The sequence below is a fragment of the Pteropus medius genome, unplaced genomic scaffold, assembly GCF_902729225.1.
Source record: "Pteropus medius unplaced genomic scaffold, Ma_sr-lr_union100, whole genome shotgun sequence".
Taxonomy (NCBI): domain Eukaryota; kingdom Metazoa; phylum Chordata; class Mammalia; order Chiroptera; family Pteropodidae; genus Pteropus; species Pteropus medius.
This window is the reverse complement of record NW_024350325.1, coordinates 7989052-8006607: the sequence shown is the minus strand read 5'-3', so window position 1 is coordinate 8006607 and position 17556 is coordinate 7989052. Positions and strand designations below refer to the sequence as shown.

The following is a 17556-nucleotide window of genomic DNA, read 5'->3' as shown; positions in this document are numbered from 1 at the left end:
CTTAGGCCACTGATCTAATTGTTCTGAATCCAGTAACAACAAGTGGCATGTTCTGTCTTCATTAAAACCCTGGTTAGAAGCATCTACCCATCCATGAACAGTGAGAATTGGGGTGAAAGCCAGGCTTTCCGGAAGATAAGGTTCAGGGTAAATGCTCTTTGATTATGAGGAAAACTAGTACTAAAGAACACCTTAGAGTAAGCCTGAGATGAACTTTTCTAGAGAGAATTATTCTGTTTGTAGGGGCAGGAAAAAAGAAACTAACTAATTTTGTTTTTATTGAGTTCACCCCCTTATCACTTAAAAGTCAGCACTTCCTCTGCATCTTTCCTTTTGATTCAAGACAAAGAATATAGTAGCAGAACAGGAGATTTATAATTTTTTAAAAATTGATTAGCAATTTATTCACAAATGTTTGTTGAGTGCCTGCCATATGCTGAAGATAAAGCATAACACAAGGACCCTTCTTTCACAAGGCTTATATTCTATTGTCGTTAAGTTGTCAGCTCTGAAATAAATATTGGGGCAACAGCAAACCTTTCTTTCTTTTACACTCATAACTTTCTCAACACGGGGTCATATGGAAACAGAAGTCTGCAGACTTTCCCAATATACATGAGGTACAATAATGTAGAGTGTTCACATTATAGATATATCAGAGCCCACATTTTAAAAAATGCCTGTTTATAGAGAAACATAGCTAATGCTTTAAAAAAAAATTTTTTTTTTTTCACTTACAAATGCTGTGATAGAAAACTTGATTTTTTTCCCCTTCAAATGAGAACACTTGTTGAGCAACTAATTGTTGAAATCCTTAAGGTAAACTCAATGCTGCTACAGCTGCTCTCTTGGATTTAGGTGTCGTTTTTCAGAAAATTCATGCTTGAGTCTGAGGTATACAAATTTTAGGTGCCTCAATCAATTGCTCCCAGTGGTATTTTATCTTTTAGCCTTTGCACTCCAGTTGTACTTTCTCCTATGATTGGCAAGGTAGCCACATTTGTCACAGGTCAACTTCTGAAGGTGGCTGGTCTTAGAGCCACAGCAGTGGCACAATGTGGGTGTCTTATTGCAACAGTTTCCAAATGATGATGTTCCCTTCTTCATCTCACTTCTGATTATTACAGAAAAGAATGATAATCTTAACACTAAAATAAAATTACTGTTAAAATTTTGTTGCCTTTTCTTCTAATTTTGTCTACATAAATTTATATATGTGTATGTACACACATACACAAATGGTTGTGTGTATATATATTTATAATTTATAAGTGAATTTGGAAAACATATATTAGTTCGATTTCTTGGTTTTTATTTAACATATTAATTTTCTTATATGAGTATATGGCATTTAAAAATATTATTTTGAATTGGATTTCTCCATTAAAGTCTTACTTGTGCTACCTGTAGGAACCAACTAAAGATTACATTACAACTTTGAGGGAGAATTTTTAATAAAATATATTCGTGGTTTAAATACAAATGTCAATGTGTGTGAGATACAATACATGTGTATGGCATTTAATAAAACTTTAAGTTTTGTAAAAAAAAAAAAAAGAATGTATTATTTTGAAGGCTCTATTATATCCTATTATAAGATGGTAACATAGCATAATTTATACAACCATTCTTTTGTGTAGATATTCGAGGCTTTCATACTATAAATAACATTACAACGATGTTGACATAAGAAATGTCCAAACCTGTTGAGAATTTTTATGAGTTTATTTGAGCCAAACTTAGCATAAATGACAGGAAGCAAAATCTTAAAGGATTGAGAAAATGCTTTAGAAAAATGGCAGTTTTTCATCTTATTTTACGCATTAGAATCAAAGGAGGACATGTAAAGAGGGTTACATGAAATTTAATAGTGGTAGATTAAGGAGGCAGGAGAAAGTAAAGCAGGGAAATCTTTGGGATTGGATAAAAGTAAAATGAAACACATACTTTTACATTGGTGAGTACAGGATAGTTAATAATTAACATTTACAGCACATATGGTTGGTATTCAGAGAACAAGATAACAAGGAGGAGTTCTGTGGTCTTGTGCTCTGGTGCAGTGGGTGTGCCCTGAGGGGTCCAGAAAAAAAGGATCTCTCTGACATTCCAATGGTATATTAAATTAGATGCAGAAAGACAACAGACCTGCTTACTTAAAGATCGACCTTTGTTAAGGAAGCTACAGGCCTAGTATTGACTACCCATCATGACTTGCTTTTAGGAATTTTTATTTTCGGATTATCCTGTGTGATTAATTTCCATCTCTTGAGTTTGTAGGGCCCACCAGGCAGACCTACCCTGAGCTCGTCATGTTTAGTGTGTGGCCCCTCTTTCATCCACAATAACGTCATTGAATATCTGGCCATATTTCTGATTATTTTCTCAGGAGAGCTTTCTGTTAGTAGAAATTGTATGTTAAAGAGCATGACTATTCTGATAAATTGTTTTCTAGAAAGTTTCCTAGAGGTTTTATTCTACTCAACAGTATTAGATTCCATCTCAATACATTCATGCCAGTGGTGGTTTATGTTTTATAAAATATTTCTTTTTCTATTTCTTAGGAAGATTAACTGTTTCTTATCACATTTATGCCTCTTTTGTTAAGGCAAAACTTTTCACCAGCATTTTTGATTCTATATTGAAATGGAGAAATTGTCAATCTTTTAGTTGGCGCAAGAATGGTTTTTGTTGAAAATGCTGAATTTGTTTGGAAGAATCACCTTGATAATTCATTTGTGATGAATGTTGAACAAGAGGAGCTTGTTCAAATATGAGAAGATGATTGATAAATTCCTTTTTAAGGAGATGTGTTGTGTCCATTGGAAGGGACTCTTGTTTTGTTGAGATTCAAGATGAGTTAGGTACACAAATTTGGAAGTAGAAACTGATACAGAAATGACAAGAAGAAAAATTTGTAAAGCACAGGGAGTAGCCATCAGAAAGGGAATAGATACTCTGGAGAGACATTAGATGGGGCTTTCCAAGTGAAAGTCTCATGTATTGCATGCTATGTGTTGCATAATGTGACTCTTACTATGGCCCTACAATTAAAAAGTTACAGAAGTCGGGAAATACTTGGTGTGCCTGGATTTCTTTTAGAGGCCATTTCAGAGGCTGAGAGCTGAGCGTTGATTGATGTGGACCCAAAACATCCAAGTGTAGAAGGAAGAACTAACATCTGAGTTACTGCTACCATCAAGGGGATATTTCCAAGTGTCTCACTGTTATCTTCATTCTTTCTTTTTACCACTGACTTCTTTTCTCATTAGGATATTTCAATTTTACCTCTCCACAGATTTGTTCCTTTGACAACAAAAGTATATATACCTTAGAAACCAACAACCCTTCCTGTTCACTCCATCTGAAAAACTTTTCCTTGTAAGTTTCCCTCTTAACCATGAGTTTTTCTCCCTTTTCCCTAGCCCTCTATCCCCCTTTTCCTCCTAGTTCCCTTTTCTTCTTTCATTCTAGTCTCCAAGTTTTTGGTAAAACATTTTTCCTTGTTGGAACTATATTACCACCCTTTCTATCTCACTATCCAAATCCTAGTACTTTTTCAAAGTGCATCTAAATTCCCATTCCTTTGATTAATTCTTTACCTTTTCTCTCCACCAGGTGATATCTATATTTTACTTTATGATACTTGGCCCCTTATTTTTTCTTCTTTTTATATTTTCTTCAATCTTTATATTCTGGTGTAATTGTCTCATATAGATAACTAAGTTTTTTTCCCCAAAAGTTGTAAACTCCTTGAAGCAAGTTCTTTGACATAGACTTCCTTTGAATTTCTTAGGGAACCTAGAAGTGCTACAGTAGTTTGTGAAAACACCAATAAAGAGTTATTAAGGAGACTGGGCAAAATGACATAGATGATAGAGGTTTTGTACACCTCCTCTTGTAACCACATCGAAGTTGTGATGTTAACACAGAGCAAACAGCAAGCAGAGTCCCCTTGGGTCTAGATGAACAGAAGCCCTACGACTAGAGAGAGAAATAAGAAATCACCCTGTAATGGTAGGAGGTAGGAGGGGACGAAGAGGTGAGGCTGCCACGTCCCAAATGGCTGAGTAGAACAGAGGCTAGGGCAGATGTAGCTGGCAGCTGCGGACATTTCTCTTAAAGGGGCCATGTTCGCTACCGGACTTTTGCGCTGACAGGGCTCACTCACTCTGAGCACCAGTGCCGGGTCAGCTGCTCAGGGGGCACCAGGGACTTACAGGTGGATACTGAGTTGTTGGAGCAAGGGCCAGAGGTGAACTTTTCACCTGAGCAGAGTGCTGCCAGTATCCATTGTTCCTCTGTTGAGCCCTCTCTCCTTCCAGTGTGCAGACACCGCCATAGCTGAGATGTCATCACATTGGATAACAGAGGTCACTCCAACCAGAGGATTCTCTTAAACTCTGCCTCTCCCAACTTGAGGTTCTACCCAAGCCACATCCATTTGTGTCCTCAGCATGTCCTGTGCCCCTTGCTAAGCAGCTCCAAGCCCCACACTGGTGGCAACTGGCCTCAGTTTCTTGTGTGGCCTCTTGAGGCAAGTATAAGAACAGCATCTGTGGATTGCTTGCTAAATCTTAACAGGTGGCCCTGGAGGGACACAGGATGGGACTAAACGTGGCCCAGCTGGACCCCTCTCAGAACTGTGCCACTGGATACCTACTACACAAAGCCACGCTAGTAAGACCAGTAGACTTAGATGCTTTGCTTAGTACATAGAAACAGACACAGAAAGGCAGACAAAATGGGGAGACAAAAGAGCAGGTCCCATGGAGAGAACAGAGCAGAGATCCAGAAACAATGGAGTCAAGCAATCTAACAGATGCAGAGTTCAAAACACTAGTTATAAAGATGCTCATTGAACTTAGGGGAAATGTAGAGAAATTCAACGAGAACTTCAACAAAGAGATAAGAAACATAAAAATGGAAATGGAAAATGTAAAAGGGAACTGGTCAGAAATGAATACATTATCTGAGATGAAGAGTATATTAGAGGGAATCAAAAGAGTGGATGAAGCAGAGCATTGAATCACTGATGTAGAGGATGGAGAAACTGAGGACACCCAATCAGAAAGGCAAGAAAAAAGAATCCAATAATGTGATAATAATTATGGAGCCTATAGGACAAAATTAAATATAACAACATCCATATCATAGAGATATGTGAAGGAAAAGAGGGAAAACAAGAATTTGAAAACCTATTTGAAGAAATAATGATGAAAACTTCTCTAACCTGGTGAAGGAAATAGACATACTAACCCCAGGAAGCTCAGAGAGTCTCAAGAAAGAGGAACCAAAAGAGGCCCACACTAAAACACATCATAATTAAAATGCCAAAGATTAAATACAAAGAGAATCTTAAAAGCAGCAAGAGAAAAAGGAATTAATTACCTACAAGGGAGCACCCATTAGACTGGCAGCTGATTTCTCAAAAGAAATTTTGTAAGTCAGAAGGTCTTGGCACAAAATATTCAAAGTGATGAAAACTCAAGACCTACAAGATTATCCAGCAAAGCTATCATTTAGAGTTGAAGGATAGATAAAGAGCTTCCCCTGGGGGAGAGGAGAGGAGGAAGGTAGATGGGGAAAAAAAGAAAAGAAAAGAAAGAGCTTCCCAGACCAAAAAAAAAGCTAAAGGAGTTTATCAGCACCACTCCAGTATTACAGGAAATGTTGGAGGGACTTATTTAAGAAGAAAAAACATGTATCAAAAACAAGAATAAAGAATGGTAATAACTACATTCCTATCAATGAGTACCTCTTGTGGAAAAGAAATTAAGTGCTCCAACCAAAAGATAGGTGGTTGAATGGATAAGAAAACAAGACCCCTGCATAGGCTGCCTACAAGAGACTCACTCCAGATTAAAAGACACACACACAGAGACTAAAAGTATTAGTTTGTAGGATGGAAAAAGGTATTGCTTTGTTGGACCTAGAGGGTATTGTGCTGAATGAGTAAGTCAGGTAGAGAAAGACAAATACCATATGATTTCACGTATATGTGGAATCTAAAGAACAAAATAAATGACAACAAAAATGGAGACAAACTCATAGATACAGAGAGTATTTTGAGGGCTACTAGACAGGAGGGGAATTGGGGGAACGGGGATTAAGTACAAATGGATAGTTGCAAAACAGTCATGGAGATAGACAGTGTAGCACAAGGAAAATAGTCAACAATGTTGTAAGGGGGAAGAAGAGTACTAGATTTAGTTGGGTGATCATTTTGTAGGTTATGTAGATCTCTATGCTGTACAATTGAAATTAATATATTGTATGCCAAGTATAATTGAAAAAACTCATTGAATTGTACAGTGAGCAACTAATTGTTTATTATATTTCAATAAAGCTGTAATAAAAGAGCTGTTAAAATGTAATTGAACAATACTGGAGAATCAGGTTACAGTGTGTAGTTAAATTGAAAATCGGTTGTGTGTAAGTCTTCAGAAATATTGATAACTGTTAAGAACACAACATACCTTTTTTTTTTCCCTCTCTTTCCCAGCTTCCATCCTGACCCTCTATGTCAGGCACCAGGTCCTCTGGGGTCACTTTGCTGTGGCCCCTCACTGCCATTTCTGGTACAGTGCTGTCCTCAGTCTCCTCTCTCTCCTAGGCAGCCTTCTGACACCTTCCCAGTCCTGACTCTTGCCCCCTCCTGTCCTCCACCCACAGCCGCGAGGGGTTTTCTAAGATGCAAACATGACCTCACCCTATTTAAAACTCTTTGATGTATACTCTTTGCTCTGAAGATAATTCAAACTATTCAACAAGTTATACAAAGACATATGGACTTGCTCCCTAGTTCTAGATTTTTTTTCTTTTTCAGTTTTTTTTTTTACTTATTTTAATTAGTTTCAAGTATACAGTACATTGGTTAGACACCTATATAGTTCATAAAATGCCCCCCCCAATTGTTCCATCCCTTTCCTGGCCCTCTACCTAGTCAGCATATTAATGCTAACTACATTCCCTATGCCATTCTCCCCAATCCCTGAGACCATCTATTAACTACTAATCTGTACTTCTTTAACCCTTCACCCCATTCTCCCAGACCCCCAAACTCTCTCCCCTCTGCCCATCACCAAATTGTCCACTATATTTGTGAGACTACAACATACATTTAAATAAAATAATTCCATCCTATTGAGAACTGCCTGACATTCTCTAATTTTCAAGTTTTTATAACTTTCACTTTTCTGCAAATTACTGAAATCAGAACTACACAATATTTTGTTAGAAAATCATATTTTAGGGTTATAAATCTTTAAAAGATTGAAAACAATGACAGTTCTTTGAAACAATGACAACTTTTGCATGTTTATCAACTATGAAAAGCCAAAATCTTTATTTAAAATGAAAAAAAATACTATTAGATGATCATTTTACAGTTTCCTTCAAAAGAGAAATAGAATTGTGATTTTTTTTAACCCTAATTTATGCTTATGTTATCAGTGAGTAAGATAAAAATAGATTATAAAATAGGGGGAAAATCTGGGCGAGGAAACATGGTGGAGTGAAAGATGTCCTCATTTCTCTCCCCCTGAAACAACAATAAGCTGAATGTCTAAAACTCAACAAAAAACACCCAAACTGCACACTAACATGTCTCAGCATGGAATCTGCGCATATGAACTACCATAGGTCGAAAACCCAAGCGTCCGGCCGGTGGACTGGGAGAAATACAGAAGTTGCCTCTCACAGCCACCAGAGCTCCCTGTAGGAGGAGGAGAAGGAGCAGCAAGTTTCCTGATCAGCCTGCCTGGAAGTGCTGGAATTTCTAGCAGCAGGCATCAGGGCCCAGTCATCAGGGCAGAAAGCAGAGAAGCAGGATAGAATAATAGAAACAACAGTTGATTTTTATTGGCCCTGGTTCCAAAACCAAGGCTAAGCTGAAGCCCCCAACACCCAACCCAGAGAGGCCCTCCCCACACACCCTCCGAGACAGATCACAGCTGAGTCCCAGGGAAATCTGAGCAAAAGCTGCCAAGACTAAAGCTACCTCTCCCAGTCTCTGGAGCTCCCAGGAGGAGGAGGAGGAGGAGAGAAGGTGTGGCAACTTCCCTGATCAGCCTGCCTAGAAGTGCTAGAACTTCTAGCAGCCGGCAGCAGGGCCCAGTCATCCGGGCAGAAAGCAGAGAAGCGGGACGGGACCACAGGAAGAAAACAGTTGATTTTCACCAGCCCTGGTTCTAAAATTGAGGCTGAGCTGCAGCCCCTAACACAGAGTGCTCCTCCCCACATACGCTCTGAGACGGAACACCGTGGAGCCCCAGAGGAATCTGAGCAAATGCTACTGAAACTGTGGCTAACGCTGACAGAGACTGAAACTGAGAGTAGCAAGTGTGATGAAATATCTACAAGAATATAAAAAGGACATTTAGGCTTTATATGAAGCAGGGATCCAAGAGGCTTAGATGCCACCTACTGGAAACCGAAAGAAAAGTGCCTTCTTTGCAGCAGGCTAAAGACAGATCTTTATATACTAAATCGTCTTTCTGGAAAAACAGCAGAATACATTTCCATTAATGTCCAGGTGCAGAAATAGTCCATTAAACACCATGAACAATGAAGGTGACAAGGTATCTCAGAAAGAAAGAGAAAAATCTCCAGAAAATAAGCTTACAGAAATAGAAATATGCAACTTAAATGACAGGGAATTCAAGATGATATTTCTGAAAAAACTCAGATCCAAAACAACTCAAATCAACAATTTCAGGAATTGAAAAAACAACTAGATGAGCAGAGCAAGGAGATTGAAACCCTCAAAAGGAACCAAATAGAACTTCTGGAGATGAAGAACACACTTCAAGAGTTGAAAAATGAAATAGGAAGCTTGAGAAATAGAGTCAACCAAATGGAAGAAAGGATCAGTGATATCGAAGACAGAAATAAATCAGAAGGAAGATGAGAGAAACCAAAGAATGAAAAATAATGGAAGAGAAATACAAGAACTAGCTGATACCATCAAGAAAGGAAACATAAGAATAATGGGCATTACCGAAGGTGAGGAAAAGGAGCAGGGACTAGAAAGCATTTTCAGACAAATAGTTGAGAATTTCCCAAATTTAAGGAATGAACTGGAGCTTGGAATTCAAGAGGTCAACAGAACACCCAATTATCTCAACCCCAAAAAGCCTTCACCAAGACACATTGTATTAAAGTTGTCAAAAATCAACAATGAAGACAGAATTCTCAGGGCAGCCAGGGAAAAGAAGACAGAAATCTGTAAAGGAAAACCCATTAGATTATCATTGGACTTCTCAGCGCAAACCTTACAAGCCAGAAAGGACTGGAATGAAATATTTAAACTATTAAGTGAAAGAAACTACCAGCCTAGAATAATGTATCCAGCTAAACTCTCCTTTAGATATGAAGGAAAAATTAAGACCTTTCCAGACATACAAAAATTGAGGGAATTCTCCACTACGAGGCCTGCACTACAGGAAATACTAAAAGGGTTCAGCTCACCTAAAACAAAATGACAAAAAAACAAAACAAAAACATAATTAGGAGTAAAATGACTATCAAGCAAATAGAAGCAGAGGAGTGCAACCCTTACTAAGAACAGAGCATTATAAGCTTAAAAAATAAGAGAATTGCTGTAGCATGATAGTAATGAACATTCAGCATACATAGGGACAAATTGAGATAACAATGACTGGAAAGAGGAGGATTCAAAGATCCAAGTTCGCAAAGGGGAAAGGAGATAAGGCACACCCAGAAGAAAATGGACAACTGTATATATATATATATATAACTATCCGTTTCATATTTGTAATGGTAACCACACACCAAAGATTCAGAATTGAAGTATATAACATAAAACAAGAAAGACCAGAGTCAAAACCCACAAAAGCCAACCAAAATGAAGAAAACAGAAACACAAGGACAAGGAAGCAATGGAAACACCAAGCTACCAGAAAGCAAAAGATAAAATGGCTATAAGAAGACTTCATATTTCAGTAATCACCCTAAATGTAAATGGACTGAACTCACCAATAAAAAGGCACAGAATTGCAGAATAGATCAAAAGACAAAGGCCAACCATGTACTGCCTCCAGGAGACACATATCAGCTCCAAAGACAAATATAAATTCAAAGTGAAAGGATAGAAAATGCTATTTCAAGCAAATGGCATTCAGAGAAAAGCGGGAGTATTGGTACTAATATCAGATGAAATAGACTTTAAAATAAAAAAGGTAAAGAAAGATACTGAGGTACACTTCATAATGATAAAGGGAATCATGCACTAAGAAGACATAACACTTATTAATATCTATGCTCCCAATCAGGGAGCCCCAATATATGTAAGGCAATTAGTAACAGAACTAAAGGGAGAAACAAACCAAAACACTATCTTAGTAGGAGACCTAAATACCTCACTGTCAGATATGGACAGATCATCTAAACAGAAAATCAGTAAGGAAATAACATCCTTAAATGACACATTAGACTAACTGGACATAATTGACATTTACAGAGCCTTCCATCCCAAAACAGCTGCTTATACATTCTTCTCTAGTGCACATGGGACATTCTCAAGAATCGACCACATACTGGGACACAGAAATAGCCTCAACAAATGTAAGAGGGTTGAAATCATACCAACCATATTCTCTGATCAGAATGCTTTGAAACTAGAGATCAACTGCAAAAAGAAATCAGGAAGAACAACAAATACATGGAGATTAAACAACATGCTACTGAGGAATAACTGAGTTAGGGAAGAAATAAAAACAGAGATCAAGAGTTACATAGAAACAAATGATAATGATAGTACAACATATCAAAACTTTTGGGACATGGCTAAAGTGGTAATAAGAAGAAAGTTCGTATCATTACAGGCCTATCTCCAAAAATGAGAATGAGCCCAAATAAACAACCTTACGCTTCATCTTAAAAAACTAGATAAGGAAGAACAAATGAGGCCTAAAGTCAGCAGAAGGAAAGAAATCGTCAAAATTGGAGCAGAAATAAATGAAACTGAAAACAACAACAACAACAACAACAAACAATAGAAAAAATAAATACCACAAAGAGCTGGTTCTTTGAGAAGGTTAATAAAATTGACAAACCCCTGGCTAGACTCGCTAAAGGAAAAAGAGAAAGGACACGAATAAACAAAATCAGGGATGAAAAAGGGGAAATTATGACTGACATTGCAGAAATACAAAGGATCATGCAAGAATACTATGAAAAAGTATGTAATAACAAATTTAATAACCTAGAAGAAATAGACCAGTACTTAGAAAAATGCAACCTTCCTAGACTGAATCAAGAGGATCTACAAAATCTAAATAGACCAATCAGCAGTATGGAAGTCGAAACAATCATCCAAAACCTACCCAAAAGTGAAAGTCCAGGACCAAACGGCTTCACTAGTGAATCTACCAAACATTCAAAGAAGATCAAACTCTTCCAAAAAATTGAAGAGGAGGCAATACTTCTCAACTCATGAGGCCAATATTACTCTGATACCAAAGCCTGGTAAAGATAACACAAAAAGAGAAAACTACAGACCAATATCTCTCATGAACACAAATGCAAAAATCCTAAATAAGATACTAGTGAACCAAATACAGCAACATATTAAAAAGATTATACACCACGATCAAGTAGACATCATCCCAGGGGCACAGGGATTGTTCAACATACGCAACTTGATTAATGTGATACACCACATAACTTAAAAACTAAGATTTATATGATCATATCAATAGATGCAGAAAAAGCCTTCGACAAGATACAGCATCCATTTATGATCACTTAACAAAATTGGTATAGAAGGAAAGTACTTTAACATAATAAAGGCCATATATGACACTCTCAGCCAACATTCTACTTAAGGATGAAAAACTAAAAACCTTTCCTCTAATATCAGGAACAAGACAAGGCTGTCCACTATCACCACTGTTATTCAGTACAACATTGGAGGTCCTACCGAGTGCAATCAGACAAGAGAAAGAGATATAAAAGGCATCCAAATAGGAAACGAAGAAGTGAAACCATCACTATTTGTGGATGACATGATTCTCTATATAGAAGATCCTAAAGACTCCACAAGAACACTACTTGAAACAATAAGCAAATACAGTAAAGTCTCTGGATACAAAAATTAACATTCAAAAATCCATAGTGTTCCTATACTCTTAATAATGAAGTGTCAGAAAAAGAAGTGGAAATAATAATTTTTTTTGCAGCTGCAACAAAAAGAACAAAATACCTAGGCATAAATTTAACGTAACATGTGAAGGACCTATATAATGAAAACTATAAAACCCTATTAAAAGAAATCTCAGAAGATACAAAGAAATGGAAAGATATTCCGTGTTCTTGGATTGGAAGAATCAACATAGTTAAAATGACCCTATTACCTAAAGCGTTATACAGATTTAATGCAATCCCCATCAAAATCCCATCAGCATTTTTTAAAGAAATAGAACAACAATCATCAGATTTGCATGGAAGCACAAAAGACCCCGAATTGCCAAAGAAAAAAGAACAACGCTGGAGGGCATCACTCTGCCCAACTTCAAATTATACTACAAAGCGACAGTAATCAAAACAGCATGGTATTGGCAGGAAAACAGACACACACGGACCAGTGGAACAGAATCGAAAGTCCAGAAGTAAATTCATATTTATATGGGCAAATAATTTTCAACAGAAAAGCCAAAAGCATACAGTGGAGAAAGGAAAGCCTCTTCAATAAATGGTGCTGGGAAACTTGGAAGGCCATCTGCAAAAGAATGAAACTAGACTGTTGTCTATCACCACGCACCAAAATTAACTCAAAATGAATTAAGGATGTGAATATAAGACCAGAATCAATAAAAGGCATAGAAGAAAACATAGGAACTAAACTCAAGGACCTTGGATTTAAAGAAGATTTTATGAATTTGACCTCAAAGGCAAGGGAAGTAAATGCAAAACTTCATGAATGGAACTACATCAAACTATAACGCTCTGCTCAGAAAAAGAAATCGTCAACAAGATAAAGAAAGAACCATCCAAATGGGAAAATATATTTGCCTCCGATAAGGGCCTAATAATCAAAGCATGCAAAAAACTCATACGACTCAATAAGAACAATAAAACAAACAATCCAATCAAAAAAATGTGCAGAGGACCTGAACAGACACTTCTCCCTAGAGGACATGCAAATGGCCAACAAATATATGAAAAGATACTCGATATCGCTAGCTATTAGGGAAATGCAAATCAAAACCACAATGAGATACCATCTCACACTTGTTAGAATAGCTGTAATCAACAGAACAAGTAATAAACAAATGTTGGAGAGAATGCGGAGAAAAAGGAGCCCTCATACATTGCTGATGGGACTGCAAATTGGTGCAGCCACTATGGAAAACAGTTTGGAGATTCCTGAAAAACTAAGAATTGATCTACCATATGATACAGCAATCCCTCTACTGTGTATTTACCCCAAAGACTTGAAAACCCATAACCAATGTTCTTAGCAGCACGATTCACATGGGCCAGGACATGGAAACAACCGAAGTGTCCTACATAGGTGATTGGCTAAAGAAGCTGTGGTACATATATACAATGGAATATTACTCAGCCATAAGAAGAGGTGAAATACTGCCATTTGCGACAACATGGATGGACCTCGAAATAATCATGCTAAGCGAAATAAGCCAGACTAAAAAAGTTGAAAATCACATGATATCACTTATATGTGGGATATAAACCTAAAAGCAAGCAATGAACAGGACAATGGACTAGTGGTTACAAGAAGGTAGGTGTTGGGGGAGGAGGGAAGAGGTATACAGGGTAAAATGGGTCAAATATTGGGGGGTAGGGGTAGGGTGAAGTGGGTAAAGGGGATCAAATATATGGTAGCTGAAGGAAACTGGACACTGGGTGATAATCACACAATAGAATATATAAATGTCAAATTATAATGTACACCCTAAAATTATATAATTGTATTAACCAGTGTTACCCCAATAAACTTAAAAAAATATAGGGGGGGAAAAAGGAAAAGTAGCAGCAACCTGAATCTACATATAGAGAAGTGGTCAAATAAATTGTGGTAAACCGATATTAGGTAATACTCATGTAGCTCTTTAAAAAGAACAAAGTTAGTTTACCAAATCTGCATGTAAAGACCTAGGATCTACTATTTAGAAACAAAATAACTTATAATGCAGTGCGTCTGGTATGATTTCTTTTTTAAAAATTGTGTGTATGTTCAAACACATATGTCTGTGTATTCCTGGAAAAAACTGTCAGGAAGAACAGAACTAAACTGTTAACAGTGGTTAACTTTGAGGAGTGTAATTAGAGAAGAGGAAGACAGCAGATTGTCAAGCAATAGAAAAGCAAGTAAAATAGAAGGTTTTGTTTTTTTTTACAATGAATATTTATTTTGAAGTTAAAATTCAAAAAGATATTTAAAAGAAATATAGCAGAAAAGCACACTAGTTTGTATTTTATTTATAAATTACCATTCTGTGCATTTATTAAAGATATTTTTCTGTAATTAATAGTTATTATTAAATTGTAACTGTTATTATTAAATTGTAATCTACTCTAGCTCATGTTTTTTAAGTCTTCAGAATTATAGTAAAATATGTTTTATAAATATAATAGAATGCAACTATAGTTACTATACTAATTTCATAGAGATTTTTTCCATTCAATAAATTATCTGAATATGTTTTGTTACAGATGCTATATGTTTGTTTGCCATAAATGGCTTTGTTTGAATCTGAAAATTAAATATCTTATCTAAAAATACTTTCCATTATTAAGAAGCTTTATAACCACATAGAAAGAGTTACTTTGAGACTAGTTTCCTTTGACGTTTTAAACTGAGTCATTTATAATGCAAGGTTTTCTGTCCCTTTACTCAGCCTACTTCTTTTTTATCCTTTTTGTGTTCTTTTTGCTTTTTTATTTTATTTTGTGTGTGTGTGTGTTCTTTTTAAAACCTATTTTTCTTCTTGACTCCAGAGCAGAAGCTTAAAATTGTACTTTTAAAGATATATAGCAGTGATAATATGATTTTCTCACAAAATTTTTGTATGGTTCCGATTTCAATAATTTGTAGAAAAATGGAAGTTTATAAAAACTTGAAAATTGGAGAATGTGTGGCAGTTCTCAGTAGGATAGGTGTTGTCCTTTCATTAAAAGGTATATTGTGTTGTTATTAACTGATTCAAGGAAGAACTTTTCATAAAATTATCAACTGTGGAGAAAACAGAAAACTGATCCAGCATAGAAGGGCAGAGAAATAGGAGAATTATTGCCATTTGACTGTGGTTACAGCACTAAGCCAATTTTTGTTGGTTATTATGCTAGTTTTATATTGTATCTCAGGAGTACATTTCTTACCTCATCTTTTGTTATTCTTTAATTTTGGAGGAAAACTGTAACATATATTTCACTTAGCATTATTATGTTATTTGGAAAGAAGTGGAATTATAACTATTAAACTTCAAATTTGATGTACATGAGTTATAGCCTTTAACTTTTCTTCTTACTATATTTATATGTATTTTTCATAAGATTCCTTTCACTCTGCTCAAACGTACACTCTTACTCTACCCTCATTCTCTTCGGATGACCTTGAGTCCTTTTCTGAGAAAACTGAGGCAACCATTATACTTCCTTACTTCATTCCTCTATACCTGGACAGTCTCTTCACTAGCACTTTCTCTTCTCATTTTAGAAAAATATGTATCTTCTTGGAGGTTAAACTTTCCACTTATGTTCTTGATCCCTTCTTTCTTTGTGGACTCAAGAACCCTGCCCATTAGTTATTCCCTTCTCTTCTCATTTTGCATCTTCCTCATATCTGTCCCACTCAGTGTACTGAGAGTTCAAAGTTAAAAAAAAAAAGCAAACGAATCCCTTTTCATTAGCCCTTCAAGCTCTCCTTCCATTCCTTATCAAACACTTGGAAACAGTAATATATTCTGGCACCACCATTACCTGATCCTTAACTTCTATGATCCTAATTTTGCCCTCGTCTGTTTGTTGTATGTCAGGTATTACTAAGACTCTAACCTCTCATCCAGTGCTCTCTATACAGGGCAGTTGAGCGATGCTACTTGAATCAGAGCCAATTTTACCATTTTCCCAGAAAGACGGGTTTGGAGTCCTCTGCCTGCCTTATCCTCTGCTATACTGTAGTATGTTCCAGTGGTCCCAGCCTGGCTTTGGTTTCTCTATCAGCCTATATCTTTAGGATGTTAGAGGAATATGAATTCTTGAAAGGTCCCTTTCTTTGTCCTAAATGGCTCTCTGAAGACCCCATTTCCCCCAGTCTTTGCTTTGTAAGAATCAAAAGGGGGCCTTGAAATTAGATTACATGTTTAGGCAGGATGCTTATTGCTGCCCCACAGTGTTCTTATTCTTGAAGTTCTTGCTTTTGTTTTTCTGATTCTCTTCTCCCTCTCTAACATCCACTGTTTCTTTGATAACCATTTTTTCTACCACCACCTGTAGGTATTCCCTAAAGTTCCATCCTTGGCTCTCTTTTTGGTCCTCTTGTATTTCGTTGGCAGAATGAAATTCCATTGGCAGAATTGCCAGATATATATTGCTCTGACTCTGTTTTTCTCTCCTAGTTCTATATTTTCAACTGCCTGTAGGCATTGATATTTAGAAGTCTTGTTGGCACCTCAAACTTGTTACATATCAAACAACTGGTTATTTTATAAAATCTGTTTTTCTTTCTTTGGTACTTTTTTATTTTCATGATCTTACCCATCTACTCTTTCACACAGGCATGGAAACTCATCATCATCTTGACTCTTCTCTTACCTACAATTCATATCTATTCAGTTGCTAAACTTACCGTCCTCTAATACACAGTGTTCTCATTCCCACCTAGTTATGGCACCATCTTTGTAGACAACTACAATCGCCTTTAATTTCATCACCTACTGTTTCTCTATCCTTTTGATTCCTATACACTGCCTAATTCAGATTCATGAAAGAAAGTTCTGATCGTATCATGACTCCCTTTTGCCCACAAATTAACAGTTAAACTCATTAGCCCAGTATTAAAAGTTTCCCATAATCTGACCACAACCTGTTTTTCCATTTTTTTTACTACTGTCATTCATATAGCATTTGCTTCTAATAAACTATTCATTGTTATTTACTTTTTGCACTTCCTAATCCTCTGTTCGTATCTCCATGTGACCACATCATACCCATCATTCAAGACTGAGTGAGTTCCAATGCCACGATCTCTATGAAATATCCTCTGATTCCTCAAGGTATAAGTAGTTTTTGACTCTTCTGAATTTCTGTGATATTTCTTTAGTCTTTTCCTTTGTGATTCATATATTTTTACCTTGTACTGTTAGTTATTTTTAGATATATCTTATATCCTCTATTAGAATGTAAATTTCTTATTCTACTCTGCATCCCCAAAAACCAGATTGCCCTCAGATGTGTGGATGAATGAATCCATCGAAGTGAAAAGAAAGTTGTAACAGAGCCTTGCCATTGTAAAAATATTCAGGGCCATTGCATTTAGTTGTATGGTTTGTGTACTACACAAAGGCTTCTGGC

At 36.5% G+C, this 17556-nt stretch overlaps 1 protein-coding gene and 1 pseudogene across 2 annotated transcripts in view; one reads left to right on the top strand and one right to left on the bottom strand.

The window, feature by feature from the left end:
• The window catches only part of CAB39L (calcium binding protein 39 like), a 138483-nt gene that overhangs the window by 36832 nt on the left and 84095 nt on the right, over positions 1-17556 (top strand). The gene's annotated exons all lie outside the window — the stretch shown is intronic.
• Positions 815-1135, bottom strand: LOC120583792 (60S ribosomal protein L37-like; annotated as a pseudogene).